This window comes from Schistocerca nitens, chromosome 2 (assembly GCF_023898315.1).
Source record: "Schistocerca nitens isolate TAMUIC-IGC-003100 chromosome 2, iqSchNite1.1, whole genome shotgun sequence".
Classification (NCBI taxonomy): Eukaryota; Metazoa; Arthropoda; class Insecta; order Orthoptera; family Acrididae; genus Schistocerca; species Schistocerca nitens.
Window position 1 is genome coordinate 1,067,157,570 of NC_064615.1, and position 19,818 is coordinate 1,067,177,387.

Consider the following 19,818-nt stretch of genomic DNA (forward strand, 5'->3'; position numbering starts at 1 on the left):
AAAGAATTAGCAATGACCAAAGGGGAAACTCTTCCTGTAAGAGAACTGGTTAGGTTGCACCGTCCAAGATTCTCCTTTTTGAAAGCAAAATCCTTATGGCTTCATGCATCCTTTTTCTTACGACGTACTTCAAGGAATTTCACCATTAACTAATGCTGTTGCCAAAACATCCTCAGATTTATTCTAGTTTGAATACTCTTTCAGACTTTGCATCTCCACTTGTGCTTATAAGTCCGAAAGTTCTGACACATTTCTGTCAGTGATTTGTTCTTCGTAATTTAAAGGATTCATGCAACTTACAGTAGATTTTGGATTCAAATCATCGAATAATGGAAAGTGTGGTTCATTTTATACAAAGACATAATCCCTCATTTCCTTGCAAGTCATATAAGTTATCTATACTCAAAAACTTTTTATCCTAAATACACATATTTCTCCAATTGATTGTTGAAATGTAAAAGTTATTAGCATTGAGGAATGCGGATTCACTTCTTTCATTTATTCTCTGATTCATACGGCGTTCACACATGCACATATATGGAAATGGATTTTTCTCTTTCAAACAAAAATTCCAAACGAACACGATCCATTAAATAACTACTAATTCTATGAATATTACTTTCTTTAAACATTCAATAATAAATTAAAAACTCTTAACTTCTAATTATAACACCTTTTCCTTTTAAAGTTCAACATGAATCAGTTTACCCTCGCGTTTGGTGCGAGTCTCTTACAAAGCATATCTGTGTCGTCTATATCGATTCTAACTCTCGCGCCGACGTCAACTGTTTTGCGCGGGAAATCATCTTTGCGGCGTTAACCGTCACTCATGATTCACTGCCTTAACACATTCCTTCACACGTTTACATATCTAAGTGTGCACTTGAAATTATATATGAACCTTCACTCGGAACCTCTTTTGATTATTCAGCGTCATTTATGGGAAACATTTCATTGTTCTTGAAGGTCAATTAGATCCTTTATAAATCTTGATGACATTAGCAATGCTAAAGTTCCATGTTCACCCAAACACAGGTGAAGCCTATCCTCACTATCTTCCTTGCAACACTCGATAGTAACAGTTAGTAACTATTTCTATAGTCTATGTCACTGATTAATTATTTCAATTTAAAGTTTTCTAACACTACACACACAGTTTATTGTTATGTTTTTTTACGAGCGTTCATCTCTGTCGCTCGCAACACCATTCCTCCCTATCTTCTAATCTTCATTAAATTTTTTCAAGTCGTTATAACCCTTTTATTTCGTTCGATACTGTTATCCTGGTTCTTAGTTCTGGGCCTAGTGCATAATCTAGAGCTGCTATAAAGATTCCAGCACTAATGTTGAGTCCGAAAGGAACTACAGTAAATTGGTAACTTCTTCTGGAATAAATGAAAGCCGTATATTTCCTTGATGACTCATCCAGCTTGACTTGCCAATAAGAACTCCGCAAATCAATGCTTGTCAAATATTGGACATCCTGGAACCGTTGTATAAGTTCGTCTATGTTTTCCGGATGTGTTCTCACTTGAATTATAATTTTATTTATTTCTCTGGCGTCGAGTACCAGTCTCACAGTCCCATTTGCTTTTGGCACGACCTACAATGGGGAGCAGTATGGGCTTGTAGAGGGTTCGATCAAACCCCATTTCAACATGCGATCTATTTCTTTCTGAACTTGAGCCTTTAACCTCCAGGGAACAGGATAGAAAGTTCTACAATACGTTTCGTGCGGCTTAACGTAGAGATGGCATATGTATCCCTTAATAACTCCTGGCCTTTCATCAAACACGTTTTTATACGATAATAATAATTCTTTTAGCTGCTTCTTCTGATCTTCAGTAATGCAGTCGGATTTATTTAACTTCTCGTACACTAATTGACCGAAATCTCCTTTGACTTGGAACTCACTATTTACATACTGTTTAGAATTTTGTTCCGTCCTGATTACTTGCACACTGATCCCACAATTATATTTTCTCGTAAGGCTTTCTTTTTTCAACAAATCTAACTCAATTTCTTGTTTATTAACATTCAACCAAATTTTTCCTGTTTTAAAATCTATTCTGCATCCGTATTGACGTAGGCTGTCGACTCCGATAATGCAATCTACCACCAAATTTTTCACAACAAGGAATGTGCTTAATATTGCTACATTTCCGATTTCTACAGTAAGTAGTGACTGCACTTTTACATTAGCCGATCTAGCCCCAACGGCGCCTATTATTTTGCAATTTTGAACTGGAAAAATTGGTACTCGTCTTATATTTCTGATCTTGTTGAATAGTGCCTCCGAAATAACATTTGTGGTTGCAGCTGTGTCTAAAACCGCCACTATAGGTACAGTCTCCAAAATGACTTGCACTTCGGCTACTGCCACCTGCTCCTTATCCTCATCCTGTGGTTCCAAGTCCTCGGTCAGTTCATCTGCCAGTAATCGTCCATCATTATACGTTAGCATGGGTACACATATCCTGTTGCCCCTCAACCAATTGTTGACCTCTCCTCCGGGGCACGAGTGGGTCCTTACAAGTTTGTTGGATTTTGATTTGCCTGCTGGTTGGCATCATCCGTCACTTCGGTAATTACCGGTTGATTCGTAGATGTCCGTCCCCACTGATGTTGGTTATTTGAGTTCATTCTCCCCGGTTGATTCCACTTTCTATTACTGTTATTATTCCAGGCTTGAGGTCTGAAATTCCTTTCGTTCCCCCACACAGGATTGTATCTTTTCCCATTCCTGTTGTTCCTTGGATAGCCCCTCGCAAGACTATTGCCGGTATTACTATTGAGATTTCGAGGGGTTTCTCCACTATTTAACGATCTCTGTCCATTCCCTTGCCTACCGTTTGGCGGAGGTTCTATCTCCCTATATTGGAATCTGTTATTACGGGCTTTCTGGTTGTTCTCTTCAATAATATCTATATGGTCTAACGTCGTGAGGAACGACTCCCAGTCTTTATCATTGCCGTAAATCAATTGATTCCGGATGCTAATTGGTAGTCTTGCCTTAAGTATGTTTATTATGTCTGGCAATGGCATAGGTCTGTCCCAGTATCTAGTTTTATTTATATATTTTTCAAAATACTTCCTAAGGCTTCCTTTTGAAAAGAAGAAAGGCTCTGGGTAGAGCACCTCCTGCCTTAGGCGTTCCTGTACCCCTTCTGACCAGAACTTTGCTAAAAACGCCTTCTCAAAATCGTCATATGTCGAGCAAACAGAAGTCATGTCCGAGGCCCAAATCGCCCCCGAACCTTGTATATATCCTGTAACGAAACTGATCTTCTGCCACTCCGACCAATTTCTGGGTAGCACTCCTCTGAAACTTCGAATAAAAACAATTGGATGGACCCCTCTTTTGTCAGTGTTAAAAATCTGGAATTGCCGATGCTTTATCATTTTTTCTTCGGCATGGCAAAGGCTTTCGTAATCTCCATTAGATAAGACTTCACGCGAACAACTAGCTCGAGGCAATTTCATGTTTGAGTTACTTGCACAAGTCGGTATCGTGTGCGAATGTGCAGTAACTGGCTCTATAGTCGCTGCCAACTTCTGCTGCTGGCCTGTATTCATTTGTTCTGAGCCTTGTTGTGAAACGCGTATCGACTCTTCTATCGTTTGTTTCCAATGCTCGAAATCAGCACCTAACTGCTGTCACACTTCCTCAAGTCCTTTCGCAAAAAAAATCTCTTCCTGTTTGCCAGATAGACTCTGGAATGCTGCCTTAACATTTTGCTCAACGTTTTCACACATTAGCCTTTTGTTTTCTAATGTAATTTCGGATAATTTACCCGTTAATACATTAATTTGGTGGTCTATAACATCTTGACGCTCTGTCAGATGTTCAACACTTTCCTTTAGGTTAGTCTGCGTACGTGCCAATTCAGGAAGTTGCGCAATTGCACATGACATGGCATCTTGCTTTTGTACTAATTGCGGAACCATTTCCACCTGTTCCCGTACGGTATCTATCTTAATAGCCACATACTCCTTCATTTCTACACGTACGCGGTGAGTAGATTCCTCACATTGAGCTTTCACCAATTCTATTTGTGCAGTTAATTTTCGTTCCATCTCTTCGGCCTGATCTTTAAGTTCCTTTGTCTTCGCCTCTATCCGCTGCTCTAATTCAGAAAAACTGTCTTGTAACTGCTGCTTAATCTCAGTTTTCAAATTTTCCTGCCCTTCCGTAACTGAGGCTAATTTCGCATTAATATCGGTTTTCATATTATTCATGCTCTCGGTTATCATCTGCATCTGTCTCATGATAATTACCAATGGATCTAATCCATGTTGCGTACTTGCTGTTACATCTCCAGCCGTGTCTACCGGGCGTTCTATTGCGCTGTCTGTAGCGATCGGTTCTACAACACTTCTTACTACATCATTATTATCAGTGCTAACAGCTGAAGGCTGTTGCGTGCTGCTCTGCTTGACTCATCTTAAACATTGCCCTAGTTAAAACCATATAAATGTTCTACCGTCAATATATATATGTTTAAGAGAACAAAATTATTTTAACAACGTCCAAAAACGTGTCCTGTCACGGATTGGCCATTATAATTCGTATTTATACTTGTAAATGATGAAAGTATGTGAATGCAGCTTGCCGCTAACTTGGTGTAATGTCTCTCACACATGAACCTGTACAGCAAAGTAAGGGCCTCCTGTTTTTATCTTTAGGCTGATCCGTGATAAGACAGGCAACAATTATACTAATGGAGGATTCTGCGTATTTTCTCTAATTTCATTCACTCTCTCTCTCTCTCTCTCTCTCTCTCTCTCTCTCTCTGTCCTTCATCTATATACAGTTTTAAATATATTATTTAATTACGTGAACTCAGCCCAATAGAATCTCTGGTGGAGCCCTTCGTCTTAATATTCAGCGGCTGGCTTGCTGTAAAAGATCTTTATATCTATTATTATTGTTAAGCGCTGCATTCAGTTGGGAAAATCGATCGTTTGAACAATTCGTTCATTTTACGACAGATTTAGAATTTCAGATGTGTCCGAAGCCTTTTTGGACGATTTTATATAATAGCGGTGATTGCAGGCTCTCTTCGTCACAACTGAAACTTCCCCACTAATTACAGGGCCAAGACAATCATCAATGATTCAAACAGAGAACTCATTCGTCATTCACTCTAGAATAAAAGGGTCACAAACCTTATTTCTGAGGAAAAATTGTATATTCAATCCATATCCAGTACATGTTCCGTTTTCTGTTGATTCCAAGTCTTACTTAATTTGCGTTTACAGTTTTTCTCTCTCTCCAAATAACCCGCTAGTGGCACAAACGTTAATAGCTCGCTTTAGCGAGAAGAAGAGCAAATATGTCTCTTTTAGCAGCCCGACAATCTTCCAACCGATACTTCCGAAGCTGTCCTCGTTATTTCTCTCTAACAACCATGGAGAATACATATATGTATCTCTGTTCTTCCAAAGAATAAACGTACTAGAAAAATACCTTGACGTCGACGAGCTGTCGGCGCATATATTACTAGAAAATCCGATCAGATACTTTCCAAAAGTGAATAAATGTGGATGATTTGATTGATAATTATTAATTATTGCGTGGTAGAGGGTAATTTTCCGTGGGGAGATTACAGGTATTCACATGAGTACTAAAAGAAATCAGCTAAATTTCGATTACGCGGTAAGTCAAGCAAATCTGAGGGCTGCAAATTCAACTAAATACTTAGGGATTACAATTACAAATAACCTAAATTGGAACGATCACATAGATAATATTGTGGGTAGAGCAAACCAAAGACTGCGATTCATTGGTAGAAGACTTACAAGGTGCGACGGGTCTACCAAAGAGACTGCTTACACCACGCTTGTCCGCCCTATTCTGGAGTACTGCTGTGCGGTTGTGCGGTGTGGGATCCGCATCGGGTGGGACGGACGGACGACGTCAGAAATGTACAAAGAAGGGCAGCTCGTTTTGTATTATCGCGAAATAGGGGAGATAGTGTCACAGACATGATACGTGAATTGGAGTGGCAATAAAACAAAGGCGTTTTTCGTTGCGACGGGATCTTCTCATGAAATTTCAATCACCAGTTCTCCCCTCCGATTGCGAAAACATTCTGTTGGCACCTACCTACATAGCGGGAAATGATCATCGCGATAAAATAAGAGAAATCAGGGCTCGCACGGAAAAATTTAAGAGCTCGTTTTTCCCACGTGCCGTTCGAGAGTGGAACGGTAGAGAGACAGCATGAAGGTGGTACATTGAACCCTCTGACAGGCACTTTATTGTGAATAGCAGAGTAATCACGTAGAGTTGATACCTCCTAGGACATCCTGAATAGCGATTACTACAGCCACAATGATTCACGCCTCGCTCAGGAATGCTAATTATGCCGTTTAGTAGAAACACACAGACTGGGGCACTCCCCTCCGTCCGCCATCCCCTGAAACCACGCACCTCACCCATCGTCGCTGGCGGCCGTGTACAGAATTAGTTCAGCCAACTCGGCACTGCACGGGGGCGAGATAAGAAGGGAATGTGGAATGGAGGGGCGTCGCCTGATGTCCAGCGCTTCCGCTGGCTGCGACCCGCTCGCTTGCAGTTGAGCAACGCCGTCTGCGAGATAACGCTCCACCGAACATTCCGAGCTCCGAGTGTATGTGGGAACTGTAGCTCTTGTTTACTTCAGTTAGGAACAGGTGCGTTAACTTCCTCGATTGTGCAAACTGTTAAAGGCGACAGCACAACGGTCTCGAGTCGTTCGTCTAGTGATGATATTTGGACGAAAATAATCAGATAAACTAGTACAAGAGCATTCCACCTGAAGACGCCGTAACATAATGCTAAACTTTGCAGAGGCAATATATACAGATCCGATATAAAACTACCGAACATTTTTAAATAAAGAAAGCCAACACTGCCAAAAATTTTTGGTATCAGTATTGACAGACCGGAAACTGGACTGTTAAACAAGTTAGCAAGTTTAGCGGTGCAACAAATTTTACGAAAAAATTTAACGCCTTGAGAAGTCTTGACAGATTCTTGTCATCCTTCTCCAAACGACGGAGCTTCTTGTAAAGGTCCGCAAACCTTTTCCATTTTGTCTTTCAGCAGTCATCTCTCATATCAAATCGAAACCGTCAACAGGATGATTTAAAATTATGAAAAAAATATAATTTGCAGGCCGATAGCTCAATGAATGAGTGACGGATTAAAAATTCGAGGTCGCCTCTTAAATTCCTGATCGGATGAATAATCTTTCTCTGCCTTTATAGTTTCTTCCGCCTCTGGTAATGATTTGTTAATGTGCAAAATGCTAAGCTGCAGCATGGTGCTGGGCCCACGTTAACCTGTAGCTCCTTTTCTATTAGAGTACCCCAAATACTACGCTAATAGGGATCTTGCTGCCGGTTCTAGGCGCTACAGTCTGGAGCCGAGCGACTGCTACGGTCGCAGGTTCGAATCCTGCCTCGGGCATGGATGTGTGTGACGTCCTTAGGTTAGTTAGGTTTAATTAGTTCTAAGTTCTAGGCGACTGATGACCTCAGAAGGTAAGTCGCATAGTGCTCAGAGCCATTTGAACCATTTTGATCTTGCTGGTACATGATTTTCCTTCTGTCTAACTAAAAGGATGCAGAGTGTTGCATTAAGAATCTCAGGGAGTGTACAAAGTGAAACAGCGTCTTCAGAATGGGGAATAATTACTACAGGCGTACCACAGGGATCAATATATGGTCCACTCTTGTTCTTATTATGAATACGAGGTTGGTTTGAAAAGTTCTCGGTATCACCACGGAAGGTCAGCGCTAGCGCAACGAGTTGTTCACATCATATTCATTGGACTGTTGCCTGTAAACACGTGCCACGTCAGTGCTCTTGGAAGAGAGCTCTGGCGGTGACGTGGCTCTGTTGTTGTTGCCGCGTAGTGATTTGCGAAGATGGAAAAAATCGAGATTCGAGCAGTGATTACGTACTTCGTAAAGAAAGGTATGAAAGCAAAGGACATTCATGCCGATTTCCAGAATACACTGGGGGACTCTGCTCCTTCATATTCACCTGTTGCCAAGTGGACAAATGAATTTAAACTTGGTCGGGAGAGCTTAGATGAAGATCCGCGCAGTGGTCGGCCTCGATGTGTCACTACTCCACAAATCATTGCAAAAGTGCACAAAATGGTTGTGGAGGATGGCCGATTGAAAGCGCGTGAATTGCTCACAGTTGCCAGATGTCATCTGAAATGGTATATCACATTTTAACTGAAGAATTAGAAATGAAAACATTATCTCCAAGATGGGTGCCGCGACCCTTGACTCTGGATCAAAAACACATGAGAATGGACATATCGGAACAATGTTTGGCCGTTTTGGGAGAAACGAACAAGATTTTACGCGCCGATTTGTAACAACAGATGAAACTTGGGTGCACTACTATACCCCAGAGACGAAACAATACTCAAAGCAGTGGAAACATGCTGATTCTCCGCCATCAAAGAAAGCAAAGACAATTCCTTCGACGGGAAAGGTCATGGCATCTGGGATGCGAAGGGGATTCTGTTTGCAGATTATCTCCGCATTGGGCAAACAATTACTGGAGAACACTATGCTAACCTCCTGGACAAATTGCAAAAAAATATACTCGAAAAAAAAAAGCCACTGGGAAGATGTGCTATGTTGTAAAATTCCGTGGCCGGCCGAAGTGGCCGTGCGGTTAAAGGCGCTGCAGTCTGGAACTGCAAGACCGCTACGGTCGCAGGTTCGAATCCTGCCTCGGGCATGGATGTTTGTGATGTCCTTAGGTTAGTTAGGTTTAACCAGTTCTAAGTTCTAGGGGACTAATGACCTCAGCAGTTGAGTCCCATAGTGCTCAGAGCCATTTGAACCATTTTGTAAAATTCCGTCGTCCCATAACATAGGGAGAGGTCGCAATTACGATGCACGGAACATGCAGAAAACTAACTATAACCCTGTAAGTGGCTAGTAAGGCCATTTCCAAGGTTTAAAAACAAAGTCACAGAACATCCAATAGGGTCATGCCTAGAAAAGTACTGTAGTGTTTAAATCAACCTTCGGGTTGATGACAGCTTAATTATTTTTACCTTTAGGTACCACAGGTATATTAATAAGACTAGCTATGCAAACAAACTGGGGATGCTTACACTGAGATCGTTGCACATCTCTACTTGTTGCTGATAACCAGTACTTGTCTAAAAGAAACGCTAGTATCCGTTTAGTGGACACACGACACAGGGGGTGTCTATATGTTACGAGAATCTTTTGTAATTACTATTTGTAAAAGTACGTACACCATTCCGCAACTTAAATAGGCTTCTACGACCCTGTTAGGAACAAACTGAAATTGCGTGCTTTTCTCTCGGCGTTTCTCCTGGTCCTATGGAGAACACTCGTGGCCAACTTACCCGTGTATTGTAACAGTCGGAATGTACAATACTTTATATCCATTTAACCGTGTTGTAATAGTTGTGAAAATTAGGAAAGTACTATTCATGTGAGAATATTTTAGGCCCGCTTATTGAATTAACGTTATTGTAAATCACAGGGAGCACTGAAAATAAAGACATGGCAAAACACCTAGAACGCCCGCAGAAAAGATTTCTTGCGTATTTTGCATACTTTCACTCTCCAGATAGTGCAGCTAAGATGAAAAAAAGTATAAGTTCTAGAGAACCGTGCAATAAGAATATTGTGTAAAGTTGATAATCGAACATCTTGCAAAATCCTCTTCAAGGAGCTAAGGATCCCTACACTCGTATGCTGAAATATATACTCCCCACTGGTATTTGTGATTCATAACAAAAGCGAATTTAGGATGAACTCAACAATTCAGAATCACAATACTAGAAGTAGAAATAATTTCCATGTAGACTTTGCAATCCTCTCTAGAGATCTGAATGGAGTTTTATATTCTGGTGCAAAACCCTGTAACAGATTTCCGGAGGATATATGGCACGAAATCGAAAATCCCAAATGTTTAAACTCAAATTAAAAAAATACCTTATTACGCACTCCTTTTGCAACATACCGAAATACCTGAACTCAGGGATGTAAATTCCGTGTAATAGTAAAATACCTGAACTCAGGGATGTAAATTCCGTGTAATAGTAATATTTTTAATAGTTAGATATTGTTTTTGGCATTTGCGGTTGGTAGCGGTCCCTGTAAAGTTAAAATGTTTTGTGTGAAGTATGAGACAGTAATCAGAGCAACTGAGTACTGTAGGAGGGGAGCAATGAGGTTTTTTTTGAAAAACCAGCTGTTTTTGTCCTAATCTACACATGAAGAGCTTATTTCAATAGTGGTGCAAGTCCATTTTTGTTCATATTGAGATACAGACTCCTAAAGTTAAATGAGCGCTGAAAAATCTGCAGTTGAGATACCAGAAATATTCAAGCATATTGCTTCTTGGTAGAGTTGAACCTTTCTTTCTGTTTGTTTGGTTCACTAATTTCAGAAACATTATAGAGAGAAAAGCGTAGGTAATGGACTTGTACCACTATTGAAATAAGCCCTTCATATATAATGTAATTTGTAAGTGATTACCATAATTATCAGTTTGAGTAGGTCAGCGCCAGTTATTACGTGGTGTTGGTATACTTTACTGACTTCTGTTTAATATGACTGGTTCCCAGGGCTATAGTTGGCTGGAACGTTGTTCCCAGAAATACTTATCTCGAACCATGTTTATACAAATTTTATCGCAATTAACAATCACGGAATTCGTTAAGTGGAAGGAAACGTCTGTTTTCCCATGGCTACAGTCTAACAGCAACACTATGCCACAAGTGTTAACTCCACTTCCGATGGAGGGATGAAACGGAGCTAGTACCTGCATTTGCGGGGTGGAATATGTGCTGGTTACAGCATAAGAAAAAGACATGTTTCCGAAATTTTTTACTGAAAACTCTTAAAGCTTTTTAAATGAAAGAAATTGTATTAACATTCTACTTCTTCATTCTTCATGTTTATTTCTCAACATAGTCACCCGGGCGATGACATTTCTCCCAACTAGAGACCAGTTTGTTCATACCGTCGCAACCTCACCACTGTTTGGACCCCTTCGTCACTATCAAAGTGGAGTCCTCGAAGGTGTTCTGTCAGAAAACAGATGAAAAACGGAGAGGCCAAGTCGGGCCTGTATGTATTATGATCGATGACAGTGAACCCAAGGCCTCGGATTGTTGCTGACGTAGCAGCGCTCTTGTGTAGTCTGGCAATTTGATGATGTGGACGAGCAATTCGAATTCCTGTGTTGATATCAGTGGAATCTCTCTCGAAACTAGAGAGACATAATAAGCTGCTTTCAAATTTTTTGGGTCGTGTTGTTATAATCAGTAACGTGATATACATCAGAACCGCCTTTACGAACTTGTGTCATAACTGAAATAAATTGTTGTAGCTCCGTCATAAGACGCATTGAGAAGTGTCTTTTTTTTATTTCTTGACACTGTCAAGAAATAAAAAGAAGATTCTTCTCAGCGTAACTTATGACGGGTCTATATATGGCACATATACTACCGTCTGTTGGAACAGATAATGGCCACTCTTTCCCAGTTTCTGCGAATTCTTCTTTTTCGCCAGTTTTCCTGTAGTTGTGACAGCTCTTGTTCTTACTCAGCTGCATTTTTTCACTATATTGCTAACGAGGAACATTAACAGGTGACTCGTATGGTCACCGCAATTGATTGGAAAATTGAGTTCTAAAATAAACAATGTAAATAAGAATTCAGCATTTATCAACTCGTCGCTTCCACTTTAACACCGAACTCCAGTTTTTTATTGTTATGCACACATGTAACATTTTCTTGGTGCTTTTTCGTTTCCATATGTCTTGAAATATCTTTTTTTACCATTATGTGAGGTAAAAATGTCACGTTGGCAAAAGGTAGAAAATGCAAACGATGGGCCTTTCCTAAACTAGATAATGCATGGAAACCGTTCCGAATATTGTTCAACAAAACAGTGTTATATATTTTTGCCATAATGAGAAACAAAACATCGAATCAAAATACTGTGAATATGACGAATAAGATACACTTGAAATAATTGCTTACGCAAAATTAAAGTCTTTTTTTTCTTCAGAGATTCAGATAACAAAATAACACTCTTAATCATTCACTCTAAAGATTTATACTGATTATAAAGACGTCGAATAATAAGTGACTTCACTTAAGCACATTGACAACACACGAACAGAAGTCCAAACAGAGCACAATACTGAACAATGCGAGTATACATCTACAAAATGCGCGGGAATGAGGAAAAATAACAATCGATATACAGCTCGCGGACGTCTTCCTGATTTTCATAAACTTCTGTATGTACGTCGATTAAAAACGACTAATGGGCCAAACGACAGTAATGGCTGGTTTTGAAAACAAAGGTATTAGGTTTGACGATAATTAGCTAAAAATCTGGAGAAACAATGGAAAAGTCAGGACGCGGGAGAAAAAGTGGAAAATCTGGAGATCCCTGCATAAATCAGGAGACTTGGCAGATATGCTTTGGTAATACACGAGCCTTTAACATAATAAGGAATGAGGAGCTATGGCACAAGCTGAATTTTCTGACTGCCAAACTACCAAATTACGAAGTATAAGCCTACATGGCCGACAGACAACGAAGAAGTGGCCATAGTCTACGTCACGACAGTGAGACACACCGTGGCAGAACACGCAACTACAACGACTTCCTGGAAGCAGCGAAGAGGTGAGCCTTGGGTTGGACCAGAAAGGATTCCTGAGACCGTGACAGCCATCGCCCGGTTTCTGCACGTTCGGTGGCATAGCAGCGCAGTCTCTGTGAGTCTTGAGTTGTGCCTCAGCGCACCAGCGGCTATCTATCCAGAAGACAAAATGTGGAAATATAGTTTTGCTTCTGACACCACGTACAGCAGGATAGTGTAGTTTAGTACTATAAAATGTAGCGTTATCTATTACAGTGTAGTCTAGAACCATAAATTACAAAATGTGTATTGTAGCAATGTATTGTCGTGTAGTACAGGGGTTCCCAAATTTTCCTCTGGCAGGACCTTTTGAGAATCGTGGCATTCTGATGGAATACCATGCTTATTTTGAAGGTAAATAAAATTTTTAAAAATGGGAAAGATTTGTTTTACTCAGTGATTACTTCAGTTTTAAATCATAACTAATAACACTAAAACAATAATAAAATTTTAAAAACATATTTAGTATCGTCGAAATGTCGGAAAATAAAACGACATGTTATTCATAGTCTTCCGCAGAGCACTTACTCACTTCCTCCAGAACCCAGCGCTCCGCGGAATACACATTAGGAAACACTGGTATAGTAGACCAGTAGCATATGCCTACTGGATTCCAGATGAGCATATATCTGTGTGCCAAATGGATGAAGAGTGGTATGTAGCTTATTTATTTATTTATTTTTCTGGGTAGATATTTTATGCGCGTTTTTACCCTTAAACACCATAATGTTGATAATTCTGACAAATTTGACATTTTATGTTAAAATATTATGCTTTATATTCATATATGACAATTCACATTTTGGTCTGTTCCAGTATCTGAATAACATACTAAAAGAAAATAGGAAATGAATAAATACATAAATAAACATACGTAGTGCATAGGCAAACAGTGTCCGAGGAGTCCCGTACCCATCTTGACTTACAATTCGGGAAATAAACAGTTGTTTTGTTGGTATTCATTTGCAAAATACAAGTTGAATTTCCAGCAACGCGGTGCACGGTGGATGATCACACTGAAATGATCTGAAAATGAAAGGATTTCAACCGACGTTTGTAAATGAATTTTCTGTCAACGGGAGGGAGCAGCGAGTTGCAGCCATCAGTGATTTGTTGGCAAATTTCCAAATGGCATGTCTCGCTCAAGACTGTTATTTCCTGATGAGTGTGAGGTGCATCGCAGTTCACTTTGGAGGAATGTGGTTTACTTACTCTAAGGAAAATCCTCATTATGTGCGAGGGTTGGAAAGGAACTCGCCTCATGGTGTGATATGGTATGGTATGGTATGACTTTTTTTTTTTTAAGGAAACGTGTATGAAACGCCTAAAACAAGCTTGAAGGAAACGCAGTTAATTTCTCAGCTCTAAGGTAAGACACTCATGGATCATGTGCGGTTACAGCAGGACAGAGCATAAGCACACATTGCTATTCGGGAGCGTTAAATCCTTGACGTACAATGTCGAGGCTGCTGGATTGGGCGTGATTCAGCCACTACGAAGCCCGGACGTTGCCAAGCCAGACAACTCAGCGCGGAAAATAATCAAGTTCCAGTTGGCTCAAAGTCGCTACAGAATTAATGAAGAATTGCGCAAGAGTGTTTCGGAAGGCATTCGCAGCATAACTCCTGACATGCTTCATGAGATGTCAAAGACACAGACACTCTGTGATCTCTGTGTAAGATACTACGGTGTGCATGTAGATCCGATGGATGCACAGTTCGTATATTATGTACTCCAATATACCATGCACTGACCCGCCCGTATAGCCGTAAGCGTTAGCTCGCTGCTTCCGGGATACGGGGATGCGAGCTGCCCATGGATCGAATCCGCCCGCCGGATGACCCAGCATGTTTCCCAGTGTGGATTCTCGCCACGGCGGCTCATGCAGTGGTTACCAAAGGCCAAACAGTAAAGATGCAGTTCCTCGTGGTCGTGTGGCAGGTGCGTAAGAAGACAAAACATCAACGCAAATACCACCAAACGTTCCACAGATTCCTGCAGAAACGCCTTTCAGAAACGCCCTTCGCACACCGTGACCCCCACCCTCCCAAAACACCCACGCCCTCGCTGTCGCCGACGCCGTCCTCCAAACCTTCCAAAGCCGCATACCTTCAAGAACAGTGGCGAGTTATCAAAGTGTGCCGAGTGTGAAGTGATAGTGGTTTCAGTCTCAAAGCAATTTGAAAATTCTCAAAAGTGATCCGGCAGTGTATTTCTGTGCAACATACATACAACAGCGAGATCTGTCACAATACAGAGCGTGTAAAACGCACTTCCCTATAAAAGAACTGAATGTGCCCTGTCTCCCTCTCTCGCTCCTCATTACAAAAAAATTAAATTATGTGTCACAATATACACATCACTGACACACTGATATCCACTAAATGTGTTTCGTATGCTCAAATGTAATATGGCCTCAGTATGTGCTCAGCTCATGTTTATTATTGCCTAACAATGTAACGTTGTCCGCTTAAACTGTTAGCCGGCTGCTGTGCCGGCACGGTAGCTCAGTGTGTTCGATCAGAGGGTTACCTGCGCTCTGTAATAAAAAAAACTGACTTAATGGATCAACGATGAACTTAAACGGGTGTCTTACGACGTCCGCCCCGAGGAGATGCATCGAACGAAAACGAACAAAATGAGATTTTTTAAAAAAAGAAAAAAAGGTTCTAGGCGCTCCAGTCCGGAACCGCGCTGCTGCTACGGTCGCAGGTTCGAATCCTGCCTCGGGCATGGATGTGTGTGATGTCCTTAGGTTAGTTAGGTTTAAGTAGTTCTAAGTCTAGGGGACTGATGACCTCAGACGTTAAGTCCCATAGCGCCTAGAGCCATTTGAAGATTTGAAGCTTAACTGTTCATATACATGCCCTTCATATTCCTTGTTTAATGTGTTATAAATTGTATTAATTTTTTGTCCTTATCACTATTGTAATTCTCTCTCTCTTTCTTGCCCCCCCCCTTAAAAAAAGTTACTAACATGTCACAATATATATCACTGACATACTGGCATCCATTAAATGTGTTTGTGTGCCAAAATGTAATATCATCCCAGCTCATGCTTCGCATGTATGTTTCATTGCCTTACATAATGCAACGTTTTCTCTCAAGTTACTCATACATAACTCCTTTTATATTTATTTCCTTTTAAACTGTTTCAAATTTTTAAGCACTGTTTTGATGCTCTGTCACATAATTAGCTAAAATAATACCTACACTAAAATCACTATGATAAAAATAGCAAAACTGATGATACTGCAACACGCCAAAACCTAGAAGCCTTTCATATAACTAAATCAAGACACCACCAACAATAAACGAAAATAACAGAAAACAATGTAAAAATTCTATGCAAGACAACTGAAAAATTAATAACATACATGTGCTTGATTTTCTCTCTCTCTCTCTCTCTCTCTCTCTCTCTCTATATATATATATATATATATATATATATATATATATATAATTGTTGAAAGTGTAAATAAAGGTCTATATAAATTAAAAAGTCTAGATGTGCTTGTTTGGCAGTTCCCATATCCGACTAGGTGAATCCCAGGAGCCCGCATCTCGTGGTCGTGCGGTAGCGTTCTCGCTTCCCACGCCCGGGTTCCCGGGTTCGATTCCCGGCGGGGTCAGGGATTTTCTCTGCCTCGTGATGGCTGGGTGTTGTGTGATGTCCTTAGGTTAGTTAGGTTTAAGTAGTTCTAAGTTCTAGGGGACTGATGACCATAGATGTTAAGTCCCATAGTGCTCAGAGCCATTTGAATCCCAGGATGATTTATTATTCTGACATAGGGTAAAGCGGCTTCTTCGACACACTATGAAGAGAATTTTACTGTAAATTTATGAAAACTATACTAATTATTTTGTAAATGAATTTCCAGGTTTTTCCTTGTATAATAGCAATGACATTGTTATTAGAGCCTCTACTGCATTGTACATATATAATTCTCAAATATGACTATTGTTAATATGTGTAAATGTAGGTGATTGTTCATGAAAACAAAAGCCATTAATAAAGAAAAAATTATTCAGAATGTACGGGTTAGTGTAAACATTCTGTGTGTGTGTGTGTGTGTGTGTGTGTGTGTGTGTGTGTGTGTGTGTGTGTGTGTGTGTGTGTGTGCGTGTGTGTGTGCGTGTGCGTGTGTGTGTGTGTGTGTGTGTGTGTGTCTGTGTAAGCAGTGACCAATGAAGCAACATAAATAAATAGTGTACCAACACGTTTGAGATTAGCGGTTAACTTGTTTATAAATATATATTCACAGAAAAGATAATTGAACACAGGAAAGAAACCATTTTTCAACCAAACACGCTTGTAATGATACGGCTGATTTAACTTTACAATTATTTTCTCATTCGTATTAAGCTAACAAGTCTAACAACACTGTGTAAATGATCTGTGGATGAATAAACTAACTAACTAGAACGGTAGAGAAAAAGCTACGTGTTTCTGACCCCTACCATTTCACCTGGAGAGGAGTAGTTTGTTTCTGTCCCGTTTATTGTCCAAATTCGTAAAAAAAAGAAACAATTATTTTGCGCTAGGTATACTGTATAGCGTTGCCAGAGTAATGTGAGCACATGTAAAACTTCAAAACGTTGGAACAATATTTATAAGAGATAATAATACACAAAGGGACGAATATTTTGCTGCATGAATGCACTCTTAATTTTTTATCTATCAAGATGTTCAAGCGAATATATATCTCGATAGATAAAAGATTAAGAATGACGATTTTTAAAGGGCATTCGAGAACTGGTCACACAAGTGCATGTTCGTATGATGCTTGTTGTAGTTCACAGGGAAACTTGTCGCACGAGAATGAAAGGAAGTGCCACATAAGGGGGCAGTTTGCTCGCAAAGTGCAGTTTCCGCACATCCCCTCCATCACCGTTGATCACGTACCAACAGGGGTGAAAACTTTCTGTGTGCTGGTGGCCTTAGTTGTCATATTTAGCACATCTCTCCTCCACCCCAGTCCGTCCCCCACGCACCTCTTTCTGCCGATACGCTGCGTTACAGACTTTGACAAGCATCTAAACACTGTATTCTTATTCAAAGAGGCTTAAAAAGTACGCCAGATAAAAATATTACATGTAATAACAATACAGAAAATTGCTCGTCACATTGCGCGCTATCAGTTGGACATATCTTGTGGCGATATGTTTTCTTCTTTTTGTTTAGTATTTGCTACATACTGTAGTACACCATAAAGCGAGCCTTGTTACTCAACGTTTCGGTAAAGGAAGTACTTAATTACTATTCATTATATATATATACTGTTGAACTTCCCAGACTGTGTATGGACACTTTCGTTTGTCTGACTTTATTAGTTACCACCTATATAAATGTTGGCTTGTAAACACAACACATTGTTTCGTGATTCAACATCGGTATTTAATTCCCCAACGCGTTTCGCCTTGCATACGAAAGGCAGTATCACTGGGTGTTCTGGGAAACCATACAAATCTGTGTTTATAATAATTATCAATTTAAAAAATAGTCTGGCCATGCAATAAATAAATGTAAGTACCGATTTAAATCTATGGTGAATAATGTAATTCAAGAATAAAGCTACATACTCTTCCAGAATACCCACTGAAGATGCCTTTCATAAACAGAGTACATAAAAAGTTGAGGGAGACTAAGTTGAGGAGTGAGTTACGAAAAATTTGCAAATTATTTTATAATACACGTAAATTGTTTACAAACAACAAACTGGGCACACCAAAAGATGTTTGATTCCTGATTTATTCATTCATATTTATAACATGCGAAGAAGGGAAGGTAATTTATCCAGCAAACAGTGGAAATGTAATTTGAAGCAAAACTATTCATATCGCCAAATGCTCTATTTCAAATTGTTTTCGTGAGAGAATACCTTAATACGCACCGTTTTTGTTTTTCGATTGTAGCATTTTTGTATACAGAAACTTCTGCCCTCACAAACGTAAATAAATATTCGCTAAGAGAAGCAATATTTGTGAACTACAGTAGTTTCATTGTAAAATGCTGAAAAAGTATTATGATAGATAGTAAATATGTAACGAATTACATAAATAATAACCACCACACACAAAAGGAACCATTTCATGATGATAATGCAAGGAAATATTCAAAATAGACTTTATGTCTATATGAATTCTTTTTCTTCGAATGATGATTTCTGTCACCTCCAATGTAGCAATATTTTCTTCGCTGTCATCCTATACGATTTGTCTCGAATAAACTCATGGCCTCAGTTGTGTTACGGGTATAAACCTACTCGTGAAGTGTTGTGGGTGTCCATGTTAGGTAGTAGAATATGTAGTACCTGAATTCTGTTTCTGAAAAATAGTGTTAAGTTCTACAAATTAATGCCTTACCACTTTCTATATGACTTCTTTATTATACTAGACACACTTCCCGTTTATTCCTGGCGAAAATTTGGTTAGCACAGTGGCAAACGTAACATCGCATCAACATCTTCACGCAGTACTCTGCTACACTGTACACCGAATTGGCAATATTAAAGAACGATTTGTAACCTCACGGACTGCGTGGCACTGAAAAGGTTTTGTTTTGATTTTTTCTCAGGGTCCATACGTATTTCTTTTTTATCCCTTAAGAGTTTAATGCTAATATTGCACAGGGGTTATAGCAATGAAACTGCGCTATTCGGTGTAATACTTAACAGCGCATGACACACGTCAAAGAGCCATATTCTTAGGATGAGAATAAAAGACTCCGCACTATAAAAACAATAATTACCTTTCAGAGTTGCAGCTTCGTTGTCGGTCAACACCAGTGCAGACTGCTAGTACGTGTTGCGTCTTGAGATTCCCGACAGCTCGCACGCGTGGATGTGACAAACCCCGATCGCTGCGCGCAGACGCACTGTCGACTTCTGGGAACTCGACTGGGTGGTAGGGAGCGCTGCCGACGCAGCTAAGCCGGACTGCTTGCTGCTGATGGGCCAATCAGGTAACACAGCCAAGGCAGTGGCGGGCCTGCCTTCTGCAAGCAGCCACCGCGATTCTTTTTTCTATCTTTGAGTTGTCTTTTGTTTTTCTACTTCATACATTGATAACAGCTCAGCATGCCATTACATCCAGATCAC

The 19,818-nt window shown here is 40.0% G+C and overlaps 1 protein-coding gene across 1 annotated transcript in view; it reads right to left on the minus strand.

Annotated features, from left to right (window-relative positions):
• LOC126237449 (uncharacterized) overlaps positions 1-19,601 on the minus strand; it is a 220,409-nt gene extending 200,808 nt beyond the window's left edge. Inside the window, exon 1 of the mRNA XM_049947580.1 lies at positions 19,470-19,601. The gene's annotated coding sequence lies outside the window, so the exon portion shown is untranslated. The remainder of the gene's footprint in view (positions 1-19,469) is intronic.
• Between the last annotated feature and the right edge of the window lie 217 nt (positions 19,602-19,818).